General features: G+C 34.5%; 1 pseudogene; it reads left to right on the top strand.

Moving 5' to 3' along the window:
- The first annotated feature begins 4,120 nt into the window (after positions 1 to 4,120).
- LOC122690229 lies at positions 4,121 to 4,427 on the top strand (annotated as a pseudogene).
- Positions 4,428 to 5,578: the final 1,151 nt, after the last annotated feature.

The following is a 5,578-nucleotide window of genomic DNA, read 5'->3' as shown; positions in this document are numbered from 1 at the left end:
GAAAGAACAAGGACTTAGTTATACCCGTGCAATTTAGAGTGACAGTGACAAAGCACTGCCCACCCATCACAAGTGCTACCATTAACAATACTAACCAGGATAAGTGCTGGCAAGTATAGAGAATAACTGGGCCCCTAATATACTGCTCTCTAGGCAAGAATACTGGAGTGGGTAGTCATTCCCTTCTCCAGGAGATCTTCCTGACCCATGGATCGAATCCAGGTCTCCTGCATTTCAGGCCGATTCTTTACCTCAGGTCTGAGCCACCAGGGAAGCCCAGATACACTGCTGGTAGTGTGTAAAATAATATAATCAGATTACAAAGCAGTTTAGTATTTTCTACAGTATCTTAAAGAAACACATATCATGTAACCCAACAATTCCATTCCTTGATGTTTATATAAGAAAAAAAATGAAAGCATATATGCACATAAAGAATTGTATGAAAAATTTCATAGAGCAAAAGAGAAGAGAGCTTGACTGGATCAGAAGGAGGAAAAATTCAAAGGTGCACATGGAAACCTGGGAGGGGGATAAATGTGTTTATCATCTTAATCGTGGTGAAAGTGTTAGTCGCTCAGTCATGTCTGACTCTTTGTGACCCCATGGACTGTAGCCCACCAGGCTCCTCTGTCCATGGGATTTCCCAGGCAAGAATACTGGAGTGGCTAGCCATTCCCTTCTCCAGGGGATCTTCCTGACCCAGGGATTGAACGCAGGTCTCCTGCATTGCAGGCAGATTCTTTACCATCTGAACCACCAGGGAAGTCCTAATTGTGGAGAGGATTTTACAAATATATAAATATCTCAAAAGTTACATTATTTCAAAGTTGTGTAGCTCATTTTAAGTCAATTACATCTGGTGGCTCAGCTGGTCAAGAATCTGTCTGTAATGTGGGAGACCTGGGTTTGATCCCTGGGTTGAGAAGGTCCCCTGGAGAAGGGAACGGCCACCCACTCCAGCATTCTGGCCTGGAGAATTCCATGGACTGTATAATCCATGAGGTCCCAAAGAGTTGGATATAACTGGGCAAATTTCACTTTCACTCACACCTAAGAAAGGCTATTAAAAATGTGTGGGGTCCACCAAAATGTGTCTAAAGAAATATTTTAGCATTAAAACTAGAGGAAGAAACCCTGAAAATTGGAGATCTGATAAGCCACCTCAAAAACTGAGAGGCAAAGAGTAGATTTAAACAAGAAAAAAAAAGATAGTGGGTTCAAAAGAATTAGAATTAGCTAATGAAATTCAGAAAAATAAAAACATTGATAAACTCCAAAATTATTTTTTGGGGGGCTAAATGTTAAAAAATTATAATTCCTGGCAAGACTGATCACACACAAAGGAAGACATACATCATCAACACCAGGAATATAGAATGGATTATCATTGTAGATGCTTGAGACCCTCATATAATATTTGAAATTATATGTTATGACAAAATTCCAGAAAAATACACTGCAACAAAACAAGAAACTTTCAAAATCCTATGGGTTTTAATTGTATTCATAATAAAATTCCTTCCTACAAATGATTTCTACGGTCTGATGCCTGATTGTATAAACTTTTCAATAAAATTCAGAAATAAACAATACCAGTCTTGCTCAACCCATTACATGGAATAGAAATAATAAAAACACTAACCAAAATATTTAATGACATCCTTATAAATTTTACACTAAACTGACAAAGGCAGTATAGGAAAGGAAGATTGATATGCATCATGATAACATAAGAAAAAAAATTCTTATGACTCCAAACACATTTCAATTGTTCTTACCCATGAACAAACTGAGTTTAATTCAAACCTGAATTCTGAAGTGGCTTAACATTTTAACATCAATTCTCCTCAACAAAAGACAAATAACCCTGTCACTTTCACCACAAACACAGACAAACCATCAGGCAAATTTACCACCCAGTTATGAGTTTTAAAAAAGCCTCAGAAAACTATAGCAAATATCATAATTAGTAATTTAACATTGAGAAACACAACCTGAGATAAGAATGGAGGCAAGGATGCCTGTTATTACTAGTTTTTTTCAACATTTTATGGAGGTCTAGGGGTGACAATGCATGCAAAAGTTAAAAATGCATAAGTAATTGACAAGAAAAGAAATGAACACATCTTTATTCAATTGGATATTTATGTTCCCAGAATATCTCAAAATAATCTACATGTAACAAATTAGAATTAAGAAATGCACTTAGCAATATTGCTGGATTCCACACAGTTAAATCTAAACACATTTTTCTAAAGAACAGCAATTCTCACTAAACATTTCATACACATCATAAGAAATGGCATGAAAACCCTATACAACAAGATTATAGTTTTAAGTCTTTTTCTGTACACTGATAAGGTAAAAATTGAGAGGATTTTGACCCTGATTACTGCTGTCACTTTTCCTGATATCATGGCAAGAGAAGCTCCTGGATATTAAGTAAATTCTACATTACACCTGACATTTAATCCCAGTAGAACAGTGAAAAAAGCATTCTTTCTGACACTTTTACTTATCACCCCCAGTACAATGGTTTCACTGACTAGAGGTCAGTTTCTTATAAATGGTTCACGTAAAAATTAAATTTTTCTCTATGCAAATTTTCTATATTTTTTCATATTATATCTTTCCCACCCACCTCTGCCATAATTCTGGTTTTAAGCATAACTTCTCACTGTATCATACTACTTATAAAAATAAAGTAGACAGTTAAAAAGAATCATCGGTAATATGCTGCCATGTAACTATTTTATTTTATTGATTAAAAGTAAGATGTGTACTCAGTGTAAAAGTTCCAAAAAACACAGATATATATCCTTTGACAGAAGTAACCATGATTAGCAATGAAGAGTGTACCTGAACAAACATACATATAAATATACATCTATATAAGTAATATTTATTTACTTGTAAACGTATGTGAAATAAACTTGCTTGCTTTTTATTAAAAATATGTCCTGGAGATATCTTCTGCAATTATATAAGATCTATTTGGGTGTAAAATCTGCAATGCATTTACAGTGTGAATACAATATAGTGTACTAAAAATAGCTGTTGTGCCTTTTTGTAGCCATATTTACATACATATCTTTGACAAATTCTGTCAGATATAGTCATAGAAAGCCAATTATGGTGGAAAAGGGTAGGTAAATTTAAATTATTGGTAAAAAATAGCAAATTAATTTCCAAAAACTCAGTACCATTTTATATGCCCTCCAAATTCTGGTTATGTACAGTCTGTGCAGATTTTTTATGCATTTTAGTAAAAAAAAAAAAAATAAATACATTGCCTTGTGCTTTTTTTAATATTTTTGCTCTTTCTATATTTAGTTGCTATTGTCATTCCAATAAATTATCCTTTTATTTACACAAATGGAAAATTTAGAATTGACAAAACATCTATTTAAATTTAAAAATATTTCAGTAGTAAATGACTTTTAGATATTTATATGAAATATAAAGAATATTAGTGAAGTGTACAAAAATCAAAACTTCTGAGAAAGATACGTTACCTCCCTAGAAATGACAATGGCGGCCTTCTCAATAGAATCCATAGACAACCGAGATAATGGAGCAGAATCTTTCTGATACTGAACAAAAATAAATAAAACGTCAGTAGAATTCTCTATGCGGCAAAATTATCTTTCCAAACTAACAGTGAATTAAGACATATCCATATAAACACACCTGAGTCAATTTGCCGGTGGACAACCCGTAACTTATGTTATTACCGGAAGTTCTACAGGATATGAAAGGAAATACGGAAACCGAGAACCAGTGACCTGTGACCTGTGCTTGAAAAGCACAGGGCGGCGGACCAACACAGCGCCCTCAGCTGGTGATAGTTGATAATGTCAGTTGGCTGAAATTTCAGCCTAGGAATTTATCTGGCATCACAACTGTTGCAATGCGTTGGTTACAAAGATTCACTAGGCTTGACCTAGAACCCTAGGAGGAGCCGTAAAACACATCTCTTGAAGGAAAGGATAAGAATGTGTGGAGAGGTTTTCAAATGGCCATAGAGGTATGTCCTTGGGCTTAGAGAGTGGGACCTTCTGCTTGCGGCTTAAAGCAGGAACCTCTCAGCAGTGCGAGGAGAAGGAACGATTTAAAAATGGGTGACGCTGAGAAGGACAAGATTTCTGTTCAGAAGTGTGCCCCATGCCATATTGTGGAAAAGGGAGGCAAGCAAAAGACTGGGCCAAATCTCCATGGTCTGTTCGGGTGAAAGATAGGTCAAGCTGCTGGATTCTCTTACACAAATCCCAACAAGAACAAAGGCATCACCTAGGGAGAAGAAACACTGATGAATTACTTGAAGAATCACAAGAAGAGCATCCCTGGAACAAAAGTGATGTTTGCTGGCATGAAGAAGGGAGAAAGGGAAGACGATAGCTTATCTCAAAAAAGCTACTGATTAGTAATAGTTGTCCATTGCCTTATTTATTACAAAACAGAAATGTCTCATGACTTTCTATGTGTATCATATTTAAATTGATCTCATACACTAAAATTCAGATCATGAGTGACTGATGGAATATTTCTGTTGGACTGTCCTGATTTAAATAAGATTGGCTTGTGGCTTAGTGAATATGGTCAGCTTTTTGAATTTTGATAGTAATTCCAGTTCAACAAGGACTATCACTGTTTTCTGTTTCTAAAGAGATGATTGATCTTGAATTAGAAATGTCAAAATTTTCAGGAAGATGGTGAATGCCTTCTCAGACCCTACAGGAGATTGGTTTTATGCTCAGATATATACCCCAGTTATAGAAATATATATATATATATATTTATATTTAAATACTGAGAAATATTATATATTTCTTAAATATATAAAGAAATATATATATTTAAATACTGAGAAGGTCCCTTCATTGTCTTATAGAACAGCACGAGATTCACCTGTGTTTCAAGCTGTGCTCATTAGCCTATTTATGCAAGGGCTAAAGACACACTGACAATGTCCACTATATCTTTTTGGTCTTAACTATGCCAATTTAACTAAAATTCTGTATCTAAAATACTGCCTTTTACTTAATGAAAGGCATTTTAGTATTGTTTATGTATAGCATCAAATAAAGAATATTTGGCACCTCACATTTTATAGATGATCTTTAAGGTCAGATGCTTTTAAAATTCACTGTGACAAGATATGCTAGCAAACTTTGCTTGTGCATTCTTCATGAAGTCAGACTAAGTTATAATTCAGGACTGTCTCTCAAACAGGAATTCAGAAACACAACTGTAGAACTACTTATATATGTGTGATTGGTAATGATGCTTTTGCCAGCTCATTAGAAGAGGTAAAGTAGAGGAGCTATATCATCAGCACAGATTTGTAAACTATCCGATCATAGGGCTTAAGAATTAAAAACAAAGTCAGAGATTTAAAAAAATTTAAAAAACAAACTGCCACAAATAAAAATTCAAAAGAGGAATTTAAATTGAATTAATAAAAATATTCAATATTCAAAAGGAAGCACAAAAGAGGGACAGAAAAATAAAGATATGGGGAAAATAGAAAATGAATGGCAAGATCGTCAACTTTAAAACAAACTATATTAATAAT

This window comes from Cervus elaphus, chromosome X (genome assembly GCF_910594005.1).
Source record: "Cervus elaphus chromosome X, mCerEla1.1, whole genome shotgun sequence".
In the NCBI taxonomy this organism is placed as follows: Eukaryota; Metazoa; Chordata; class Mammalia; order Artiodactyla; family Cervidae; genus Cervus; species Cervus elaphus.
The sequence above is the reverse complement of the archived record's forward strand: the minus strand, read 5'-3'. Positions and strand labels throughout refer to the sequence as shown.